This window comes from Strix aluco, chromosome 2 (assembly GCF_031877795.1).
Source record: "Strix aluco isolate bStrAlu1 chromosome 2, bStrAlu1.hap1, whole genome shotgun sequence".
In the NCBI taxonomy this organism is placed as follows: Eukaryota; Metazoa; Chordata; class Aves; order Strigiformes; family Strigidae; genus Strix; species Strix aluco.
The window spans coordinates 4,715,811-4,741,321 of NC_133932.1; positions in this window are offsets into that span (position 1 = coordinate 4,715,811).

The following is a 25,511-nucleotide window of genomic DNA, read 5'->3' on the forward strand; positions in this document are numbered from 1 at the left end:
ACAAATAGCTCAGGGGTTGCTCACTATTTTAGGGATAAAAGCTAGCCTGTTACATGCTATTTTTAGAAGTCTCTTAAAACCTGACTTCTTTTATTCTGGGGTCTTCTCCTGTTCACTTGTGAAAATAATTTTTTCTGTGAGACAATTAAATCTTATTTTAGCACAAGCTTTCAACTAAGACTCCTTTTATTTTGTCCGAACGTCTAGCACCACAAGGAAGAGTTCCTACAAAGAATTGCCAGCTATGATGATGGTCTCCAGCTAGGACAGACTGCTGCTTCACCCCTTCTCTCTCTCTCTCTCTAGCAAGGCAGTATATGGTTTGGTGGCAGGAAGGGGGAAGAGAGCAAATACAAGTTTGCAAAAGCCACATGTCCCCTTGCAAACACCTCTACAAGAGGGCTGTCAGCTGTGATGGGTAGAGTGCTAGCAGCTGTGGCAGGCAAGGCCAGGTGTTATTGCAAGCGGGAGGCTCCAGCACATTTGTTGTTTCTTATTTCTACTTGCTGAGCTAAGTCCGTGTAGGGAAAGCACCGGTGGGGCTGCACAAATGATCTTCTATTGTCTTCTCTACAAGGCTGACTGTATCCCCTCTCTCTTCTAGGCTTTCTCTTCCTGCCTTGCACCACGTCCCTCTTCACAGTCAGGCATGTGCCTTGGTTAAGTGGAAAAACAACTTGCCTGTCTACTGTGCTCTCAAATGCTGAAGGTACCAAGCAGGGAAATCAGCTACGTGGGCAGATTCCTTCTGCCTGAGATTTGAGTGTCCCCTCTCTCAGGATGTGTAATATTAAAGCTCTCTGTATACTCCCTCAGGGAAGGCCACATTTATGCTTTAACATTTCCGTACCTGCACCCTGGCTGTTCTAGCGGGAGGTGTTTTCTGTGGGGATGTGCCAGGTTGTGGAGGATTTTTTAAACTTCTTTGCCACACTTGCTTTCTCTTTTCCTTTGCTTTCAGAAATGTCACCAGCCCTGCAGTGCTGTCAGCAACAGTATTTAGTTTGAATCCTACTAAGTCTCAACACCTCCAGGCAAAGGTGGCACAGTTATCTTCTCTCCATCGCAGGCTGAAAGGCTTGGTTTGCCTTCACTCTGACACCTCATTGACTGAATCTGTGGTTCAGATTATTTCCCCACTCATGCTGAAGTTATATTGGGTGTGAATTACAGCAGAAAGTACTCAGAAGACTTCAGGCTGGAACCAATAATATTCTTTCTGTGCTTTGCAATTACTTACACAGCTTAACAGCTGTTTTCAACTTTTATGGCTAGTGTAGCATCATTGTAGCTGGCCAGTATGATGGGGACATCTGGGGAGCCCTCTCCTGTGTAACTGAAGTGGCTATAGCAGGACTGGTGTCTTTTCTGTGAACTAGCAGAGGGGTTTTGTTATCTTTAGCATAAGCTTTGGCTAAGAAGCCTGGGTCCCTAACGCTGCCCTGCTATATTTAGACCCTCTTCTGGTGTGCCCACCCAGTGCTGTTCCCCTTGTTTGTTTCCTACCAAACAATGAGACCTGAAAGAATTGCTTGGAAAGGGGCCAGTGCTCATGCAAACGAAACTGTCAGGCAGCCAAGCTTTGCAACGGCCCTTTGTAACATACTGTACTGGGAAATGGGAAGCAATTGTCCCTCTTGCTTCAACCTCCAGCACGGGCTTTTTCCCCATGCTGAGCGCTCTGTGGTGTGGCCCTGCCCCAGGGACTGTCTTTGAGAAGGTGTCAGAAGACATGGGGGGAATGCCAAGAGGCAGCAAATCAGGATGGCAAGGAGCAATGTAAGATCTGCTTTCTGTTACCCTCACCCCTAATCCTGTATTCCTGCCAGAGCGTGTTTTAGCAGCAGGTTGTTCCTGGAAAGCCTTTGCTATCTGCCCTGATTGCAGCAGAAGCTGCTCATGTGCATATAGGGTTACAGGTGCGGCCAGATGCCCTTCTCACTCACCCCCTGGTTTTTTTCTGAGCTCTTGTGGTGTTTGGCTACCGTTTTCTACAACCTCAGCACTACAGGGGGAGAGAAAAAGCAGCCCCAGCCCTACCGGTGCACAGAGCAAGAATCAAGTTAAGATTACTTTTGCTTGTTTTAAACAAATGGAGCCAAAGGAAAAAACAAAGGAGAAGGAAAAAAAATCCAGACAGGGAGAAGAGAGAGAAGAGAGATTTCTTTAAGACAGAGGAGTCTGCCTGATCCACAGTAACCTAAATGATGAGAGCCTGGAAATTGCAGATTTTCATCCAAAACAGATTTTGTTCCATTACCTTAGGTTCCAACTTTGTTGCTTCTTTTGGCCTCCTAAGCCAAACCCTCTCTAGTCAGAAAAGGACATGTGTATCCCTGAGGGAGATTCCAGGAACATCCTTCAGTTGGATCTCTTTTGGGTTTTCCTTTAAGCCCATAAGCTTTAGAGAGGTCAGGGCATTAAAGAGGTCAAAAGAAAAAAAAAAAAAAAAAAAAAGTCAATATTTCCAGCAGGGAAAGAAAGGTGCTGAGTATCATAGCAAAATTCAGGGCAAGAGAAAGATCAGCTAAAAAAAGGTATCTGTCCAAACCACACAGGCATCTGCTGGTCCTGCCTGAGAAGAGGAGTGTAAATCTCATGTGGGGAATACGGGGAGTGCATGTGCCTCCAGTGCCAGTGTCATACTCCCGCTTCACTTATCACCACATACCCACTGTTCTCTGGCAAATTTACGAGATGCTGGGACAAATCCAACGGTTTGTGTTATAGTCACGTAGCATCTTTTTTGTTACGATACCAAGTATGTACAACTTGAAAATGGAACCAGCTTTTAAGAACAGCTTAGGAAAATGCATGCTGGCAGGAAAAATGCAGCTGGGGGAGAAGTAAGCAGATAATATTTTGACACCATGGGTACACAGCACCAAATGACAGGTATTGTAGGACAACAGTCTTAGGCAGAAATTTTGTAGATGAGTGGAGAGTACAGGGAGCAGTTGAGGGCAAATCAGGTAAAAGGGAGGAATTAATGCAGCAAGGAAAGGTTGCATTTCAGACTGATCCCTAGCAGACAGTGTCGATAAGGTACAGTAAGCAGGACTCTGCACTGTTGCACTTCAACATATCACAGAAGACAACCTGAATAACTCAAATGTCACTAAAAAACCTGAAAGAGTCAATAGGGCATGGCCCTTGTCATAGGAAATAAGGCAGTTTCATAAGCATAGGGTTTTCTGGGTTGTAATATTGTCATACATAGCAACTGTCTTTAATTCCCAACTCCTGGAGTCAGGGCATTTCCTGTAAAAATCTCAGCTTTCAGTATAAACCAGTACAAAAAACCCTACATCCTTCATTAGCGTACAGGGAAATATTAAAGATGCAGACCCTAAAAGCTCAGAAAATTTTGGATGGTGGCCTAAAAAACAAAGGCCTGTCTCTATAGCAGCTTCTGATTTGGTGCACACAGGCTGGCTGAGAAATTTGGGATCCTCTTGGTTCACGTTGCAATAATAAAGGGGGTTATTTCATACTTGCTGTTTATTGCAGAACACAGATCCACTGTGCTCGGTGACTAAAGATCATTTGTGGAGCCTTAATAGTCAACAGGAAATTATATTCTCATTTTGCCAAATCACTTTATCATGATGCCATTATGAAAAGACTGTTCATCTATTTTAGTGGTTGCTTAGGAGATGCAAGAGGGATTGGCCTGCAGCCACTTCCCTCTTCTGACTCTCCCCAAGATAGCGCTGCAGCCCCTTACCTACCCTGCCCAGCAGTTACTGGGCAACTGCTTGAACGGCCACGGAGATTTTACACTCAGGTTCCTTTTGTGACCTGTTGTGGCAGCACAGCCAGGTGGAGGAAGTCCTGAACTCCAGCTGAACGGGAAACAGAAAAGCTTACCAACAGGGAGGATCAGGGGAAGAAGGTGGATTAATGACACTCTGAGAAATCCAGGGATGGTGAGGAAATGGCTGATGAAGTCGTGCTAATTTTCCGAGGAACCTGTGGCAAAAACTTGCGTTTGGTAGTTGCATGGTGGACCCTGTTCTGGGAGGAACGTCTTGCAGAATCTTGATGTGAAATGGATTAGGAGGACTGCTGGGGGAGGAATCATAGTTGCCTTTGTGTGTGTGTGTGTGTGTGTGTGTGTTTTTAGCCTTTGGAAGAAATGGATCTTCCTTTTGGAAAGTGAAGTTTTTTGAAAAATGAATGTGAACTTTTGACACAGTGTATTGAAGGCCTAATCTCACACTAGCAAAGTGAGGCAAGTCACCAGCACAAAGTCTAAGAGAAGTTTGCTGAAGTCAGAAAGCTTCTTTCTCTACAATTTGCAACCTTTTCTGGAAGTTCTAGGAGGTTTTCCGAAATTTATTCTTTTTTTTTTTTTTTTTGATTCAATAACTAATGTTCTGATCAGCACTAAGAAATTCATAGCAAGTTTGAAAACCAAAGAAGACTAGATTTTCTTTTTTTGGTCTCAGCATAAACGAGATTAGAAAGGCTGAGATCTATTAGTTCTAAAACCTTGTAAGATATATTGACCGAAAAGAAACAATTCAATTCACTACCTACAGATAATATGTCCTTTCCTTGCTTAATCAGTTTTGATCAACTTGTCTTGTATATCCTGCACAGCTACTGTGTACCTTCATTATCTAATAAAAAGCAGAATTAAAATGCTGGCTTTCTGCATCTTAATTGAATTCCAATTCTCATCCAAAAATAGCTTGACACAAATCAAAGTAAAAAAATAATTATCATGTAAATAAGCAAAGCCATTCACTATTTTCTAACATAACTAAATGCAAATTATGGATCTGAATAAATGTGAGCGATTAGACTGTTCTATTTACATGTGCAGAGAGCCCGGGCTAGCAAAAAGTTACCAAATTTAGTGGAAGGGCTATATTTAGTTTCAAATCAGGATGCTCTAATTACCAGCTAACAGGAAGCAACCTTTTTAGTTTAGTTTAGTTTTGTTTTCTGGTAATTTCTATGAGGTTTTGGAAATAACTACAAATGTGAAGCATAATTAAAATAGATTGCTCCAATCATCCTTTTTTTGCTATCTGATATTTTTAAATCGCACCATCTTGAACAGACATTATCACACACCAGTCTTGTGGAAACTTTACAAATGCTTTTCTAAGATATCCCAGTTCATGCCAACTCCCATATCCCTATGTTGTCTCCCTTATAAACTATCTGGGCTATCCACAAATGAGTTTGAGCTGGATCATCTCCTCTCTTCAAGTTAAGTTTTGCAAAAAAGTAACACAGTTCCTCATGTGCTTGCTGGTTCCATTGGCTCTTTATGGCCAGAGCAGAAGTCGATAGGAGTGGTGACCCTCAACGCTTTGTGCTTAGCAGCCTCCAAAAAAAAAGAAAAAAGGTAAGAAAACAACACTTTTTCTGTTCACTATAGTCTAACACTAGATACTGCTTATTACAGGCGTGTGAAACCACAGTCACTCAATACCTGAGGGTTATAGAAGTTTTTTTGACTTGCTGCCTAAGCTCTGAAGTGCCACTGCATCTGAGTACAGCTCTTGCATCAGGGGTATTTAGGCGCCGCATATCCAGAAGACCTTGGAGTCTCTGTCACTCCTATCAGTCCTCTTGCTCTGCCCTTTCCTGGTGCAATGCTTCCCATACTTCAGCTTTTCGTGCCGTCCTTTGGTTCCCAGACCCTGTTTGTAGGCTGCAGAACAATAGCAATTGCTGAAAATATGAAATGGGAGAAAAGAAAACATCTTAGTAAAACACTCACAGACTGGGAGTAGGATATAAAAATAAGAAGTGACAGCTCGGCTCTGGGGCCCCAGGATCTATGGGTTGTGGATAAAAACTGCTTCTATTTTTCTTCTAGAGTCTTACCTCTTGTTCTGCTTCTGAAAAATGCCAATAAGGAGACAGATCCTCTTTGTCATCTCTCCTAGGAGGTACATTCCTCCTGTGCCAATACCATCATACCTTCTATTACCGTAACATATTCTATATCCTTCTCCTTCCTTTTATTTGGCTCCTAGATCTCAGCGAATAATTTTGCAATGAATTGTTTACTCAGCAAATCTCTCTTCTTTTCCCATTTTTGGAGTATCCCAGAGCAGATTGCAATTTCCTCAGGTTCTTTATTATCTTATGCTATCTGGCACATTTTCTGCAGTTTCTTCCTCTCATCCATGGGTCGACTGTGAACTTTGAGGGAGGTATTTGGCCAGCTATGGTTTCAGGCATATGGGCCAGTTGCAATGAGTGAGACTGCATGGCTTGAGAAAAATCAAGAGCATAGCCATGTGCCAATGTTTGACAGCAAAAAGGTCATTATTACTTTAAGTTGCTATTAACATTTACACCTGTATCTTTCCCTTAAGGAAAGTGAAGATGAAAGAAGGGTGCTGAAGGGAGAATCTTTTAAATATAGGACTGCATGTCATCGAAGGGAAATAACTTTTTCATTATATTCAGAACAGGATAGGGCCTCAGATATAAACTTCAGAGAGACATGACGACTGAAAAATGATACTGTCAAGCTGCCAACAGCCTCTTCATTTCATTGCTATCCTGGGGCACCCTGTTGTTTCCCATGTCCCCATCCCAGCCCCTGCCAATTTGCTGTTCGGTTGAAGGAGATGACTCTGAAAGCAAGCGGAGCAGGTAGTCACACAAGAAAAAACTAAAAACGTCCTTCCTCTAAACACTGTGTGGGTGTGTGTTGCCATAGTAAGGAAATCCCATGAAAGGGTGTCCCAGCGTTGGTATAGTATGAAGGAGGGCCCTTGAAGGGAAGTGCTTGTCTTGGCGGACCTCCTGGGTTGTGTGCTGGCCCCACCTTGCTGTAATGAGAGGGTTGGTGGAAAGCGCAGGCTTGCTGCAGGCACCCGTCATCCCTGAATTCCTTAATTTACCTTTCCAGTGAGGGAAGGAGAGGCAGGGAGTAGAGAGGAATAGCAACGGTTTCTTTGAACAGGCACTGAACAAGAGCCAGACTACTTTGGGGAAAAAGGAGAAAACAAGGGAACTCCACCCTTTTACCACAGAAACGTCTCAACCACATCCCAAAACCCGGCTAGCTACAGAGTCCTTCCTCACATTGAGAAGCAGGCCGGAAAGGGAGCCAGGAGAAGTGGGATGTACAGGGACCCAGAGATATTTTTAAACATGCTGGAGGTCTGGTTGCATAGTTTTGGCCTGGTTTTGTTGGCACAAGGCCCTTTCTTCCCTGGTTTTGATAGATCACACTTGCTGAGGAGGCCCTCCTCGTGTGTCAAGATGAAATTTTCTGGCTGACGAGATAGCTCTGGGGACGAGTAACCAGACCCAGCAGCTTTTCTAACTGTGCTTATTCTGCAGTCTGTTTGGTTGAGGAGACCCTTCTCTCAGACATGCTGCTCTCTGCACAAAAGCAGGACTGTCAAGGAGTACCTGCTGTGAGCCTTCAGACAATGTCACAGGTTTGACTGAAGGACTTCAGGCCAAGAAAGCCTTTTCTTCCCACACAGCTTTTCAGAGATCCAGAGCCTCTGTTCCCCATGCAGGAGGCAGACCACCACCATGCCATGTTTGACAGACCCTTTGTCCTTACAAGCTGTGCTTCAGGGCCTCTTACTGGCTTGCTGGTCATGGAAGAGAACCACAGGAGCTTCTGGGGAGCACTAATTCAATAAGGGACACGGGCCATGACTAAATGTTGTTTGCATACTCAGCTTATGTGGAGGATGGACAGGGAAAGGATTGTAGCTGTATGCAGGGAGGGGAGCTTGGGTGCCTTACACCTTTCAGAGGTGTAAGGCACCATTTCTAAACAAGAAGGTCAAAAAGAGGTGATGAAATCCTCCCGGTTAGGCTGTGGAAGGAGCACGTGCCTGTGCTGGCTCTGCACTCGGTGTACCTGGTGTACCACCTTTGATCCACTGGGAGATGATGAGGAGGAACTGCAGCCACTTCCCCGCGCAAGAGAGGGCTGAGCTGATCTCAGCCCATGTCATGCTGCGGTGATGTGGTATGTTGTGGTGATGTGGGACATCCTGTGACACAACTTGTGACAAAGCCAAGAAAGATTAAAAGTGCTAGAGGAGAAAAGCCTTGGCATGTTTATTTTTGGTAGAAACAGGAAGGATGCTGGTGAGGCTAAAAAGAGCCAAGCGGTGTCCTTTCAGAAGCCTACACCTAAAAAAACGATGTATTTTCCTACACATGTTAAAGGCAAGATCTCATCCTTTATGTAATATCTTTCGTGGAAGTGGCATTTAGTTAGATGGGAATTTCTTCACCTCCTGCTGAGAAGAAACCCCATCTGGGTGGGAACAGGGCTGTCATTTAGCCATGAAGGTGATGAAAAGAAGCACATATCTGAGAAATCAAACACGTGGAAAGTAGTGAGTTCAAACCTGGCCAGAGTAACAGTGCCACGGCCCTTTCCTGAGGAAGGAAACACAGGACTTCTAATAAACACCCTTCGTTAGGGGCTTCAGCGTTCAGCTTTTCTGAAAGGGAGCACCTCCACCGCTTCCAAACTAAACCACTCGAATGAATCAGCTTCTCTTGCGGGTTTTGTTGCATGCTGGGGAATCCTTGATCCAAATGCCGATCACGACTTTGGTGCTTCGCATACGAGTGCTGCTAGAGCTGCAGTCCTAAGCTAAAGGCTCCTCAGCTTTTTCTCTTACTGATTTTGCTTTTAAAGCAACTCAAACTGGCCAAGAGGGAACAAAGAAATCACCTAGCCTCTGTTGCTGATAAGTTCACTTTTTCTCTGTGGACCTGTATTAATTGCTTCTTTCATTAATGGTGTGAGCAGGTAGATTTAATTTTTGAACAAAATCACTTAGTAGCTGTTAGTAACACCTGAGCTTGCCTCTCTGGGCAAAGTACCCCTTTAGAAATCCCTGTGTCTGCAGTAGCTAAAGCCCTTTAAACATGTCAATCATTTTCCTCTGAGGAAAAATTAAAATCTACCCTGACACTGTTGCTGAGATGGCTGCAGCAGGAACAGCATGTAGCGGCCTCCACACTTGCCACTGGAGGCATTTGTGGGACTTGGGACAGAGTTTGACATCTAGTGGTAGCGTGTGGTATAATCCGAGCTCACACTACCAAGTGTAAGGGGTCAGAGTCCCAGATCTGGCAAGCTGAGGGAGGATCCCTCCATCAGCCAAGTACACACTTGTATGCTGCATGTACAGCCACACACCTTGGTATTATGCATCTTCTCATCCTGCAGTGACATTTGATTAAGGGAGAAAAATAGCTAAGATGTAGGTCCAGGTCATATTTCATCCAGAAAAGCAATATCTTTTAAGATCTGTGTTTTGATCTCTTTGCTTATGATCTCTTACATCATTATGCATGCTTTTACCATGCTAATGAAGCAATAGCAGGAGGGTCTTAACCCAAGTAAAGCAACAGAAGATGTCCAAATAGTCAATTCTGAAGTCTGCTAGGAGACTGAGTTTAAAGAAATTTGGGATATTTCGGCTTCAGGTTTGATTGGTGCTATTTATGATTGCAACCAGGAGAGTCTTGTGGAGCTGGTCTGCTTCTAGGAACTGAATAATGAATGCACAGAGAGAGTTATCTTTGTTAAAAGAAAATGTAGGGAAGAGAAAAATTGTTCAGGTGATGTGAGCAGCAGTCCAACCTAACACTTCTGGAGGGTTACAAAGAGACTGGAATCTTCCTTATTTTTGTACTTCTCTACATTTCCTACAATCAGAATGAGAAAGTATCATTATCCCTTCAGAAACATGATTTTAGCCCAACCTACACTCAAAATCTCATGGGGAAATCACACGATCTCAAAAAGTTTTCCCGGTCTCTAGCTCTGAGAAACTCAGCTTGGACTGCAAGGGTGAGCAGCTCCTCTGAACTTGCAAGATCTGCTTCTTACTACTAAAATCAGCCTGTGCAGATAGACAGTGGTCAGGCAGTTGCTCTGAAATCTGCCTGGAAATTAAGTTATATTAAGTATGTATACAGGGATTAGTAACAATTTACCAGCGTGAATTTGGCCCATTGTGTACAGTTGCCAAAATGAAAAGAATAAATGCTAATTAGAAATTATATTAAGAGTTCTGGAGCATTTAGGGCAATTGTTTTCTTTCTATTATTTTTAGAGAGAGAAAATAAAAATAATGCTTAAATCAGAATAGCAATTATGGGTTAGAGCTGATGAAATCACACACCCTGTCCTCCAGATGTAGCAGAGTAGAGAGACTCCATTCCCCCTCCCTCTCTGGGAAGTAAACCCTTCTTCTGTGTGCATTAAGGCGGGGATAGTGCCCAGTCTCTGTAGTATCATTACGTGAAGCCTATGTCTTACAGTGCAAACCACCTTTGAAGTCCACTCTGTGGTGCAGTAAAATGGTTTGCTCCCTGGGGAGAAATTTCTCAGTCTCTGGAGTGTGTTGAAGCGTGCAGTTTTATCTCCGCCCCCCCCCGCCCCCCCCCCCCCCCCCCAGGATGTAGCTCTGCCAGTTACCTGAAAATTGCCTTTTCAGCCTTTTCCTGACAGAAATAAACCCAGGATTTGTGAGTGTCCAGCAGATACATGTGGGGATGTTCAACTGAAAAGGCCAAAGCTTTGGCCAGCTTTATCAGTCTGCTTGCTTGGATGTATTCCTCCATTTAGTAAGTCAGGCAAAGGGCCTGGCGAGCTGAAGAGGCAGGTTGGGTTGGTTTCCCCTGGCAGGTGGATGGGAACCAGGCTTCTCCTCTGAGTGGGTCTCCAGGTTGCAGAAGACTCCAGGTGCAAGTGGTGGAAAGGAGTAAGAAGCGCTAGTGAGTACTGGTTTGTGGTAAGGGAAATCTTCTGTTTGCCCTGCTCTTGCTCTGTCCCATGGCCCATTCACACACCATAAACAGCCACAAGTTCTGAGTGTAAGAGTATCTCAGTCAAGGCTTCAGACCCTGTTCGCAGCCTGGTTATGCACTTCACGGCTTCTTGCTTCCTCAGACAGTCAGATGAGCTGGTATGTTTTCCCTAATTTTCAGGAGAGATACAGAACATCCCCTCCCAGCGTGGAGCAATTCCCTAAAAGCCTTGCATTTCCCTCTCCATCATCAGGGCAGGAATTACCTCTGTCTGTCTGCCAGGAGGGTGCCACAAACAACGTAGTAGTGTTGCCTCTAGAAACCAGGCACTACTACAGAAGGAAGAGAAAATCCAGCAGTAACAGGAGATCCAGGGCAAAAGAATCATCATCCTGGCCAGCGGCAGCTCTAGTGTTTTCTAGCCGGTGGGGATCTTGAAAGAAAATTTTGTAGATATGCTTATGTATACATAATGTGATAGAGGTTTAAAGGAAGTATCAGACAAGAACAGTGAAAGATTATTCATAATCAAGATATTGCTATCGAGGTGAAAGTATATAGAGTCCCTTTGGGGGGTGAGGGTGAAAAACAGAAAAAAATGGCCATTACTTTGGAAAAGACCTTCACACAGACACAGAATCACAGAATCATCTAGGTTGGAAAGGACCTTGAAGATCATCTAGTGCAACCATTAACCTAACACTGACAGATCCCAACTACACCATATCCCTAAGTGGTATGTCAACCCGCCTCTTGAACCCCTCCAGGGATGGGGACTCCACCACCTCCCTGGGCAGCCCATTCCAACGCTTAACAACCCGTTCTGTAAAGAAATGCTTCCTAATATCTAGTCTAAATCTTCCCTGGTGCAACTTGAGGCCATTCCCTCTTGTCCTATCACTTATTACTTGGTTAAAGAGGCCCATCCCCAGCTCTCTGCACCCTCCTTTCAGGTAGTTGTAGCTTTCAGAACCTTGTAGCATTCTCCTACGTGTCCCATCTTTGCAGTCAGCCTGTGTTGCTGCATGTCCATCTCCCAGCCTGGGGCCAGCCAGTGAAATCCCCACTGAGAACCACTGCACAGGAGCACAAATGCAGAAGAACTCTAAAATGTTTAAGCATTATTTAGAAAGTATTAGATTTATATCTATGGGAACTCATTAGGAATACTCTTAACAAGTTTCCATGGATATATTTTTTAAAATAACACTTTATTTTGGAGAGTGGCAGCTCAGATGAACCCAAAAAAGCCTGCGTAGGAGAAAGTTGCAAAGGTTAGCTTTTTACAAGGTAATGGCCATGTCTTCTGTCTTCCAGCATATGACAACAAAATGTTCTTGTCTTGCTAGTATTATCTCGATAATGATAACAAGTGCTGTTCTTGCTTTGTACAATATTGGTCCCTTAAACACTTGTTGCATTGTGCTGCAACTGTACCTTGCATTAAAACAAAATGACAAGGAAAGATTTTAGTGAAATTTATAAAATAATGGTGAGGCTGAATGCTGCTGTCCCCAGTGTAAGAAGTGTCCTGGTCTTGGCCTTCAAAACAGGAGGAAGAAATAGGATTTTGATCCCTGTTCATGGAAGTTCTTCCTCCCCCTTTCTCCTCCCATCATGTCTCCTTTAACATCCAGATCCAACAGTCCTCTCCAGCCAGGAAGACAGATTCCTGAATAATCACAGAATCATTCAGGTTGGAAAAGACCCTTGGGATCATCGAGTCCAACCATCAGCCCTACTCTACAAAGTTCTCCCCTACACCATATCCCCCATGCTGGCTTCTGCTGTCCAGAGAGGGGATCCTGGTCCTGGTGTTCTACACTACAAGTCTCAGCCTGAAGGGCACGCTGTCTTGCCTGCACAATATCAGCTCTCTAAGCTCTTGGTCCTCAGCTGACCCCTCACATCCTAAAAAGCACAATAAAACAAACACCAGTTTATTTGCTATGGAGAAATGGCTGAAAGAAGCCATGTGGTCAGTGTGTCAGCAGCTCTGATGCCTTTTGCAGGCACAACAGAACCCGGGCTTTTGCAATCCATTTCTGGATATTGTTCCTATTTATCAGTAACGCCCCTTCAGCTTAGAGCTGTGCTGACTTCCTTTTACTGCCTCAGCCCCTCCCTGAGCCCACACAGACAGTGCAAAGCACAGAGCTGGGATGGCAGGGTACACAGCAGCTGGTCACCACTACCCATTGTCCTTCCAGCATCCCCCATGGCGATCCCAGCAAGAGTCCCAGCATCACCACAATTTAAGCCCAAACCAAACAGCCAGGTTAAGCCTGCCTGCATGTTTCTGGGCAACAGTTCCCTTCATAACCCGGACCTCAGACACTTACTCTCTGCAGCGGTGCAGCTCACGGGCAGAGCCCACGCTGAGGCACTGGAGGAGCAGAGCTTTCCATGCTCTCTCTAGGTGTGCTCCTTACGTGATGCCTTCGCAGAGGAAGGGCCATTACTGTACTGGCTGGGACCTGTGCCCGCCATGTGCCCGGTGGTCCTTCCCCTGAGGTCCCATCTGGCCTCATCTTTAAAAGAACTAAATTGCAGCAGCTCCAGGGCTGGAGCTCAAAACGTTTTCCCGACAGTTTTTTAAAGGAGCTGTCAGGGGAGGCTTCTTCTCCCCCAGCTGTTCAATGCCTACGTCAGAGCTTGTCATCTACAATATCTCTTTTTATGATCAGCTGAAAGGAACAGGCACTTGAAGGGCATGGTTCATTTCTTTTTGCTGACTATAAAGGGAGTCCACGATGACAAGCCTAGCTGCAAAGGTCTGCATTCAATCAAGCTGAGGGAGATGAATTCCATCCCAGTGCCCAAAATTTTTGGAGGCTCTAAACATTTAACCCCATTGCTTAACATTCAGAAATTATTCCACGTTTTTTAGCTTGGAAGCATTTCTCTTTTCTTCTGGCAAGCTCAGCCTCTCCCTTCTTGCACTCTTTAAAAAAAAACCCCACATCATCTTGGCATCATCTCAGATTAAAACAGTGGATGCTGGTTAATTGTCTAACAAAATTGATTGATTAATTTTTTATCTACCTATTTATAAAACTCTTTTAACACTATGAAGTGCTATAGAAATGCCATGTTGCTGTCAATAATTAATGAAGTAACATCTGGTTGGCGCAAAGATGGATCACTGTCCCACAAATTAAGGTACACTGTGCTAACTTGAACACTATTTTTAGGTGAGTGCAGCTCATTATAAGCCTTCACAGAACAGTTTTGCTGAAAGAACAGTCCTTGCCTCTGACAGCTTTTATTGTTGTTCTTGCTGCGGCTGAAACAAAATAGTAGCCCAACACTTTGTTTTCATCAGGATTATTATAGATATTCTTTCCTCTCGCTCCATTCTGCTCAGTTTCTGGAGCCACCCCAGCAACTGGGATACCTGGTCTCCTGCCAATGCTCCACCAATCATCTGTCCTGTGTGCCTCTTCCAGTACCCTCCCCAAGAGGTAACTTCTGTGAGCGTGTGTGTGATGGTAATGAGAGGCATGTGGCTTCATTTGATAAGTCCAGAGAAATGTGTTGTGCATTTGGGTTCCAACCGATCCCTCCTTTTCAAGGCTGCAGGAAGTAAATCAGTCATGTTTTAAATGATCCCACGCTCCAGCTGCTGCAGATTTGGAAATTGTTAATGAATGCTGCTCACAGCGTTATCTGCTTGTGGCCATATGGCTCTGTAGGGAGAAACTTCCATCCTGAAGTATTCTGTGCACCTTTCTGCTGTAGCTGCAGCGCCGCTGGAAGGCAACCATCACCAGGCTGGGGGGGTGACAAACAAATTGTGTTCAGTAGCCAGTGCATTGCAGCTGGGTGTGAGGGAGAATTTTTTTTTTTTTTTTTTTTTTTTTTTTACACAGGCTACTGGGGCAAATTTTGTTTTCTGTGCCAAGGCCTTGACTCCTAATGATGTGTGGACAGCATTCTGCCTGGCATACTAATACACGAAATGAATACTTTCTGAGCACATATTCTGACTTGGAAACTCTCTGATTCCCTTCTCAAGGCTCAGCAACCTTTGGAACAAATGTCCTTTCCTTCTCCCTGTATTCCAGTGCCAAAATCCTAACCCCTGTCTGTGGCTAGAATGAGGCTTTATCATATTGATTGTAGACTAATAAAAAAAGCTAAAAGGGACCTCAAACATTCATTTTATCCATCTCCTGCTCAAAAGAGAATTACCTATATCTGAGCCATTCCTTGCAGATATTTATCTAAGTTTACCATGATGGAAACTCACCCATCCCAGACAATCTTCTTCAGTGCATCAGTAGCCTTACCCATAAAACTTTAATGTCCAGCTTGAATTCCTCTTGCCACAGTTCATTATGTGTCCTTTCTCCAGCACAGATATGAAAAAAGGACTATCCCCTCACTTTTTGCAGCGGCCTTTTATGTGTTGAAGACTGTGGACCACATCCTCCTCCTCAACCAATGTCATCATCTCTAGATTAAGCGAGCCCAGTACTTTCTGTCTTTTCTCACAGATATTGTTTTCTTGACTGTTGACCTCTGTTGGCACCCTCCTCCTAGACTCTGCCTAGCTGATCCACCAACATTTTGGAGTGTGATGCCATTTGTCAAGCTGAGTTCGTACCAATACTAGTGCTGAAGAATTACTTCCCAAGTCTTAACAGGAGTCTAGCCATACTTCTTAGTATGGTCTTACACATTTTCACAACAGTGTGACATTGATGATTCACAGTCTTATTTTGATCTGGTGGAAACCCTTCCCACCCACCCTTTTCTCAAGTCCCTCTATACAGGTCTGTTATATAGATGGCAATAAACAGTTGCTTTTCAGTATCTAAGGGACATGCTTCTCTTTGAATGTTACTGACTTTCCCCCTGGGAGAGATGAAAAAATCCCTTGTGGCTCCCAGATATATCTTAGAAGAGCCATCTCTAATATCCTTAAAATGATTACAGCGATTTGCATAGCTGTTCAAAAATAGGCTTCTCCATGTGAGGTCCTTTTAACACCCATATGAAGCTTTCACCCTCTTTTGACTGACACCAGCTAGGTCTTGGCCCTCCCTGGCAGCAGAATGGAGCTCCCTCCAGAAATGGGCAGGTCAGGAAGGGCTTGGCTTGAGCTGTGGCATCCCGTGAGTATGAAAGAAAGTTTTGTTGCCTGTCCTGCTGGAAGGGAGGACTCGGCATAGTTTAGAGGAAGAACACTTATGAGAGCCCTTTGTTAGAAAACGAGTAGCACAGTTAGAGTATTATCTTCTCTCATTGCTTCATCATTCAATGGAAAGCTGCAACGGTCCCTTTAACATTTCACTGAAGCTTCAAGGAAAGGCCCTTTTGAGTGTCATTCCAAGGGCGTCAGAGGAGGCCAACAAGAACAGTCAGGGATGATTAAACTACAGACCAGCTGAGGTGAGCTTGACACGACTGCTGATGTTCAGGTCAGCCAGTGCTTGTCTTCCATCCAGACATCTTGACAGAGGAGGGTCCTGCCTCCAGTCACACAGCTTTGCTAGGCTGTAACGGGGAGACAATGATTAGAGAGGAACTCCTCAGTGGCCCAGGGGAGGCAGATAACATCCAGTGAGCCTGCTCCACCATTTTCATGGCCATTAGTGTGCATATGTGACGGGAGGTGAGCACTCAGGGGAAGGTCCATATCAAACGCTGACTTGATGGCTGTGTGAGGAGGACACAGCAATGCTCTGCACAAAGCAATAGGTGGGTTACTCCTCTTCCCCACACTATCATAACACCACCGAGAGCTTCCTACCTGCCTGTGGCCCCCTTCCCCTCCTCCTGTTGCTCAGCCAAGTTCTTTGTCCTCCGCACTCCCTCTCAGCTGAGAAGAAAACTGCCCTGCAGCAAGACCGAGGACAACGCAGAATTGTCAACCTCCACTGCTGGTGTCAGGGTCAGGCCAGCTGGCAGACAAGGAATTATTTGAGCTCAACTCTTTGGCAAGCTAAATGAGCGGTGCTGGGATCGATCACGCACAGGCCTGTAGATATTCATCGTGGGCTAGATGCACTGTTCCCAGAGGGCATCCCTGTCTCAGCCTCTGTAGTTAAAGGCCTGGAGTTGGGGTGAAGACCTGAACTGTATGGAGAGGCTTCAGGAAAGTTAACGCCCTACTATGTTTCAAAAAAACCCTTTTTTTCTTGACAGAAAACCTCTAACTTTTTTAAAGTGAGGCTAGTTGCTGATCTAATTCCAAATGCTCTCTGCTTCACTTGAAAGTGATTTCAGCAATGCTTTGATCTACACCCAAAAGCCACTGGGAATAGTACCAACTGCTCAAACAGGTCAAAGCCAAGAAAGGAAAGGATACCTACAATAAAAAAAAAAAAACCATCCTGGTTCCTAGGCCTCCACCAGGTCTACCCTGCACCCAGGCAAATTCAAGGACTCTTGGGAATGCTTCTGTTCAAAAACAACAATGCCCTCTGGAAGGTCATGTGCTGTTGGGAATGTTTCTCTTCTCTTTCTAGATCACTCTATCCAGCCTTCTAATTACAGCTGGCTAGATTATTTTTACAAATAAATTATCCGACTAATTCAACCCTTTATCCAGCTCATGAATCATTAGCAAACAGACTTTGCTTTTTGTTGCTCTTGGTAATTATTTCATGAATGGTTCATGCAAATAAACTTCAGTCTGTGGGAGGTGTCTGCAGCTTGCTTCCCTCTCCTGTTCAGGCCATGTAAGTGGCTCCCTCACTGATGTGCTGTGCTTTACTGCTCTCGAACTGCATGTTAGAATGCCTTTAATTACAAGATTTCTCCTTCCTCATGCAGAAAATACCCCTGCCACAGCTGTGTCCCAAACATTACATGCCAGGCAGAACCCCATTCACACCAGTCCTCATGAATAAGAAACAAAAGAGAGTGGGGGAGGAGTGGAGATGAGCAGCTGTGCAGAATCTGAATAAATATTCACTGATTCTCTTTTCTGCAGCATCTGCTGTCTAAGTCTCCTTCTCATGTGCAAATAACACATGAAGTGTGTACAGGGAGCTCTAGGAGAGAGTGGTATGCCACATTTTCCTAGGGGCTGACCCACATAAGTTAACAAGTCCCAATAATGTTTCCAGACAGAAATAAAGATCCTTCTGATTATTAGGATCCTCTTCTGGTTATTAGAATCCCCGTCACTGCCTCATCTTCACACCTTATATTTTAGGGTCCACCAGCCCCATCTCCCTGGGGCATGCAGCTTTCAAAATCCAGAGGAACCAGAAGAATAGCAGAAGTTTTCATGCTAGAGCAGCTCTGTTCATCATCTATCATAGTACCCTCGCCTGAAAAATGATCAGACAGATGTGTTCTGAGACGCAGTAAAATAGCTGATGACACATCTCATGTTTTCATGTATACTTTGGAAAGAAATGCCTTTCTGATGGTGATCCACTTAGACCTTGACACATGACAATTGGCAGCCATGGTTGTTTTCGCTTACTGGTTGGCCCTGCAAACTCTGCTCTTTTGCATGGGCTAACTTCTTCCTCTCCCCACCACCCTTGATTTCTCCCTAATATGTGTTGAATCCACAGCTGTTCTGCAGAGTGATGTGTATCCCTTGTGCCTGTGTATTGCTGTCTGTAACCCAATGCAAAAAGAAAAAGCTTTCTGCCCTTCACACAAAAAACCCCAAAAAACAACCAAAACCCAACAACTTAGATTAATCAATTCACGCTTAGCCCTAAGGCAATTGTTCACAAGATGCTATGAGCCACCTTCCTGTGATTCTGTGTTCACGTTGTCTGTTTAATGGTGCTCCCCCTCGTTTACAGCCTTTTATTTGCCAGATAAAACCTGGGCTTACCTGGGCCCTGCATCCATGCACCCTCTGCCCATTAGCCCAGGCCTGAGCTTAAATAAAGCTCCTGGGCTGTGTTGCCTGTGTACCAGCGCTCAGTTCTCTCCTGGCTTAACTGATTGTTTTTCTGGAGAGATGTTGGATCCACCTTGTAGAAAGCCTGGGTTTGTTTCCTGGAGGGACCCTGGACTTGACTCATGACCCTGCCTTGCCTGGGGCTGTCAGGAGACTCTGTCTCTATCCACACCGCGCCTGGTGCTGTGGGACTGTGCCTGGTCGTTGAGGGGACCACCTGTGCTTGAATCACCCTTGTCTACCCTCTTGTACTCCCTTGTATTATCCTCCTGGTTGCTTTATGCCATGAACAGCATACTCCAAGGGGTTGTCATTTACTCTCCGTGTTGCACCAAGAGTTCACAGAGAAGATACAGAAACCTGCATATACATCAAAATGTGTGAAGGCTCCGGCTTCAAAATAACTTGACTACCTCAAATCTCTTCGACTCAGCAGTAACCATAAGAGGCTACCATCTAATAATGGCTATTTCTTGTGGATGATCCTGTCCTGCTGCTCTTGAGAGACTGTCCAGGTCACAAAACTGTCACCACAGTTGTCCCCCTTATACCCAGTCTCATCAGAAGGGATGAAAAGTTGTTGGAGCCTGTGCTACATTTGGAGTCATCTCTCCTGTGGAAGATGAGAGATTTCAGCCTCAGCGGTTGTCAGGCTGACATCTTTCAGCAACAATAAACTCAGCAAAGAGCGTGAAGGGCACTGTTATAGACAATTAACCTATATATAGCTCCTATATGCATTGCAGCATTCACAGAGAGATTCCTGCCATGCTATAGGGATTTCTATTGCACAGTAGCCCTAAGCTGGAGGTGGGAGAGCGTCTTGTGGAAACAGTGTAGGAGCTTGCTGTGCCAAGCTCGTCAGTCCATAAAAAGCCATCACAGGCAGCTATATGTTTTAAGAGGCTATTTGCTCTTTTTGCTTCCAGAGGGTTTCATTTATTATTGTGGTTAGAGTGAGCTGCTAATATGTTCATCACAGGCTTGCTTTTCTTTTTTTTTTTTCTGGACAAAAACTGAGTTTTCAAAGGAACGGATGCTCATGAGAAATGTTTGTTCCCTTAGAGATTTTAATTCTTCAGAATAAAAAAAGCACTTGATTCTTCTCCAATTTTTTGTTTGTTTAGGCTGAGGAAAGGGTATTAAAACAAACAAACATTTTTCTGTTAAAACTGAAATAGGATTAAATTGCTTGATATGACTGAAGAAAGGGTCCAACATGAAATGAAAGAGAAATTATGATTCAGTGTTCATTCCTAAATGAAATAAAGTTGGGGGTGAGGGGAACTTTGGAAAAAACTGAAAGCTGTATATTTGTGGGGGGGCCGTCATGTGTGGAAGACAGCCACCATATTTTGCTAGTCCTAATGAAAGGTAAATGTGTTTGGGCAAAGTAATGGGAGTTTATAGTTACTGTTCATCAATTTTAGCCTGACCTCTGGCTGTGCATTTCACAGCCACAGACTCCCTGTTGATATTCTTTTTCTAGACCTTTGGCTTCAGTGAATACAGAATGCTCTCAAAGTGTACGTTGCAAGGACTGAAACTAATAGCAAGATTGCAGTCAGCTAAGAAAACATGCCAGACCGTGAAGATGTTCTGGCATCAGTGCACTGATTTGGAACCCTGATAATGGGATCTGTCAGATTGTTCTTACTGACTTGTAGGCTCTCAGATAATGCAGATCATTCTTGTTAAAAAAAAAAAAAAAAAAAAAAAAAAACCTCATAAGGTAATTTAATTCAGGTGGAAAGGGACCTCAAAAGATCATCTGGTCCAATCCCCTGCTCAAAGCAGGGTCAACTATGAGATCAGACTTAGTTGCTCAGGGCTTTGTCCAGTCTGATCTTGAAAACGTCCAAGGATGGAGACTGCACTTAAACCATCAACCTAATGTTTAATGACGTGAACCATACCATCCTGAACCATATCATCCATTTTATGCATCTGTTTATCTACTCATCTTCCCATCACAGCAATATATCTGATCATAGCAGGAGAACGTGATGCCAAAATAGCTGTTCAGAGAGAAACTGTCTCTAGCAGATAACTACCCTGCTGACTGACCACCACTTCCCTGCTGTCTCACTGCAGGATCTGCATGCATTCACTGTTAAATATTCAGATTCTTTGGTGATAAACATGAGCAAGATCAAATAACAGACTGAGTGGCTCTCCAGGTCACTTTAAAATGCACGTCTAGCAAACTCTCTAAGATGCTGTTTAATCCACAGGTGTTTGAATTGAGTCCTAACCTCCTTAGGCATTACCTTTTTAGATCCATGTCTGTTAATCACCTGTGCTGCTTGCTGATAGATAGGCTGACATCAAATATGTGCTGTGTAAAATTCAGAGGCACAAGCGTTCTTAATCGCAAAGATACACTCAAAGTTAAAGATTCACATTTCATACTTGCAAGTCCATTATAATAGCTCAGTGCTTATTATAACCACCTGGGGAAGATCTTTGTGTATAGGAGACCTGTCTAACACATGTGGTGTCACAAGTGAATGGTGAAGTTCTGCAAATTCCTAATGTTCATTTCTCTAGTCACAGCTATAATGGGAGCTGGCGTTATTCTCCAGGAGTGGATTGGTTCTCCACCAATACTGATAACTTCAGGTGACTTTCAATAGCCAAAAAAAGTAAATTAGGTGTGTCATTATTCACACAGCTGCCTATTTTTATTAGGACTAACTCCAGAACCAATTAGTGGACCATGCAGTATGGTTATACAGAGAGAAATTGTAGTATTTGACATTGGAGAGGACAGTAGATGGAAAGATAGATACAAAGTCATCTCACTGCCTATTTCATTACACACTCTCTGAGACTGGGCTCCTGCTCGGTGAAAGTGATCCTTGTTGTCTAGAAGACACTTGGAGATAATGACAACGGTTACATTTTTCATTTATTTCTTGTCAATTAGCTCTAGCAGACAGCTTCAGCACATAGCCACATCCTCTTTTATCTACACTGGCATATGCCAAGATAGATAGAGTCTAACTGCCTCTATGTCTAGGAGTTTCATCCTTAAGTCCTTACAGGAGCAGAAAAATCTCAGAGTCAGCAGGAAGGCTGCCAGCACTCAGTCCAAAGCTGCCTGTGAGGGTGTCTGCACCGCTGCTTTAGGGACACAAGGACCCTGCTCCCCCTACTCTTAAAGTCCAACCGCACCTTTTAGGGATCCAGGAGATGGCGGAGAACAGCATGCCAAGAGGTGGCCAGAAAAAATCAGCGACTCTTGGCTTCCTAAAAGATTTTTATTTCCCACAGGATACAGGGGAGGGGTTTCTCCCTCCTTTAAAATTATTTTTTTAGGGCATAACAAACTTCCAGTCTGCCAACGTGTTTTGTTTCAGGGGCTGGTGTAATCACAGGGATGATTTTTACACAGGCAGAAATTTCAAAGCAAAGGCCCTAAAGAAAAAGAGGTTTCTAACACTTAATCTGAGTGCCTGTGTACATATTCTGGGCCTGATTTCAGGAATGTAGTTTGGGTACGTATGTTTATGCCATCATATTTATAAGACATCATGTTATGGATGACCCATGTATTTTATATGGGATGACCCATATATCTTATATGAAAGAAGAATCCTTTGTTAAAACAGTTACAGATTCTTAGTGCTAAAATCCACCTGCAGAAATGGTTACTGGCAAAGAAAAGTCCTTTAGCATCCCCTTCCCTAACATATCTCAGCCCAATAAAAGATATTCACATTTTCAGCTAACTGAATCCCACCTCTATAAATAAGAGACAGATACTTTGAAAATGTGCAATAACACAATAAATGTCAACTTTCTTGAAAGTTGCACTGAAAGTCAAAAGTTCACCTCTCTGAAGAACCAAGATGGATGTGCACTTTCTGCAGCACAGAGGGTGTCAGAAGTGTTACTTTCCCAGGGGGAAGGAAGAGATTGTACTTCATATTTTCCATTTTAGTGCATTTGAGAGACATTTTTTATCCATTTACTCTCCTAGCATCAGTAGCAAGAAAGCATGCATGAAAGAGATTACTGAAAATATAAAGCCATTCAATAAATCAATAGTATGCTTTCACTTAGAATATTGTGTTCAGTCCTAGTCACCAGCCATCAAGTGGTTGCAGAAGAAATGGAAGAAGTTCAGAGACGGGTGACATGAATGATTATCTGCTTGGGAGGCTGCTGTTAAAGAAAGATTGAGAAGGATGTGATCCCTTAGTTTAAAGAAGAGACAAATAAGAATAGTTGTTAGGGGAATATAAAACAGCAAATGAAACAGGAAAAGTAGAGTTAGCATTTCTTGGAACTCTTTCTATTAAGACAAACACTGTGACAATTCCTAGCCTGGATCGTTATTGCAAGTGATTTATTATATATTATTATAATAACTACTGTTTAATACAGCATCATCTAAAACTGTGTTCTTTACAGACTTAAAGACAAGAAACACCCACTCAGCATTCAGACTCACCATCCTGCAAGACAGCTGTAACCACTCTCAGTCAGCACAAGCCACCACAGAATGAAAATTCTGCAATCATAAACATAAGTTTCAATAAATATTTCTACCAACATGCGTAGAAGCCCTGTACCCTTCCTCCTTCCTCTGTCTGTTTTTGACTAACACTGCAATGAAGCACAAGTTCTCAATAACCTGATCGTTAGGGACAGCTAATTTAGGTCCTGTAACATTTAAAGCTCAGCGAGACGATTCCTTTGAATGCGTCAGTGTTCAGCAGCTGAACTTTCTCTGACACCATGGCAATTTTTTTGCCTCTCTTTGTTTAGATGCTTCAAAGTCTTTCGTAGTCTTTGGTCTTATATATGTGGGGTCCAAGGGAGAGATGGGTCAAGCCACATAGCTACTTGGGACTTGATCAGTTTATAAGAAGCATTGTGGTACAGTTGCTTTTGTTAGCAGGGGCTAGATTAAGTCGCCTTGGAGAACTCTTGCATTCATCTATTCCTTAATAATTGCACATCTAGCTGCAGAATTTTCCAGCTGTCTAATTAGTAAAGTGTGTCCAATATGAAAGCCTGCAGCATTTTGCCCCATTGCAAGCTAAACTTCTGGTCATACTCCTGGTTCTCTCTGCTGCCGGCTGAACATCTGACTCATAGGACAGTTTACTCATCTTAGTTTCCTTAAATGTTATCTGCTATTTCTTTTATTCATGATAAATAATATCTTATTCCCTCAACTGTCCTGCTGAAATAAGGAGCCACTAGTGATAGAGCAAAGTACAACTATGCTGGGGGAAGTGGTGGAATTTGTGAGACCTAGTTGAAAATGCAAATTTGTCATATTATCTCAGAGTCTGGTAGAATAAGTCTTGACACCTCAGTCGGGAAGGCATGGAGCACATTTGCAGTGGGAGGCTCCGGGTGTAAATCACGCTTTGCTCAGAGCTTAGACAGTATGAACTGTGGTGCCCATGTCCTTAGGGGAGTCCCTGCAAGAGTGCTCTTTAAGTGCCACCAAGGCATGTTGCCATGCAATGCCGTGATTTTTTTGTGTCTGTAGTCTTCACCGGGACATCAGGACCCCACGACTCAAAGTGCCGGGAAAGGTAACAGCCATCTGACATCATATCCTCATCAGCCCAGGGTTTCATTCCAGAACCCCCTGCCACCATCAGGGAGCTCTAAGCTTTTGTGACAAATATGTTTCTCTTCAGCCACACTACTGTTAAACCTTCTTGCCTGTAGCACTGTTAACAATCCAGCCATGATTAACACTGTTCAGATGGAGCTGAGCTCCTCTTCCATTTTATCATGCAGGTAGCAGCATGAAAGGCTGAGGAAACAGCTGATGTGCCCCTCCTCTGATGTATTCTCTTTTAAATGCTTGACTCAGCTGAGAGGTGACCAAGCATCTCCTGAATGATTTGCATTAGAGCAGGCACCTGAGCTTTTCCTCAGCCCAGAGTGACACAAGTGCTGGTACTTGGTGACTTGACGCTCACAGTGCATTGAATGTGACAGGGGAAGAGATGAATCATAGGCAGGCAGAGAAAATGGTTGCAATCTGAGACAAGGGAATAAGGTATCTATCCTAACCCATGTTCAATGGCAACGGAAACGATGGCTTGCAGCAAGCTGGACAGCAATATCCCACATGTTTTTGCATAGAGACTGTGTTGTGAACATACACTGGCATCAGATTTTAGACTAATTGCCATTTTACACACTGTATTTCCCAGACAAACTGCTCATTGCCCTCTTGGGTGTTTACTGTTTATTTGTTTATGCTGTACAAGAGCAAGCTGAGTCATATCAGCAAATAAGATCTCTGTCTGGTGTTGCACTTAGTGATAAAAGTGTCAAAGATTGTGGCTGAGAATCTAAACTAATGATAAGCATGGACGAAGAGCAAGTTTCTGATAAAGGTATGTGTTGTGCTAGGGAGATTTGTTTTTCCTTGCTTTGGTTTGTTGCTTATTGGCCACTTCTGGAGGAACACCAAGCAGTGTAACCAGTGAGTCTTTCCCTTACAGAGGAGGTGAGGCCACTGGCTGGGTAAGTGCTTGTCTGGCTCCAGGAAGAACCAACACTGGCTCTCTCCCCACAGCCTGCTCCAGGAGAACCCACCAAGCCTGCTGTGGGTTGGGAAACTACGTGTCAATTGAGCCAACTTCTCTTTCCTGATGATTTCAAGGATTTGAAACTGGTGAGTGAGATCACAACATCTGTGGGATTGGCTCTTCATAAAAACAAGAAATTTTTCGAGGGATTATACTGCAGTTTTAATCTATATTACCACTCTATTTATATGGGCATGACTTTCAGTATTGCAAGATCTCCTGTCTCAGATTTATTATTTGAAATTTGATGTCCTCTGCTGCAAAGATTTTTCTCCCGT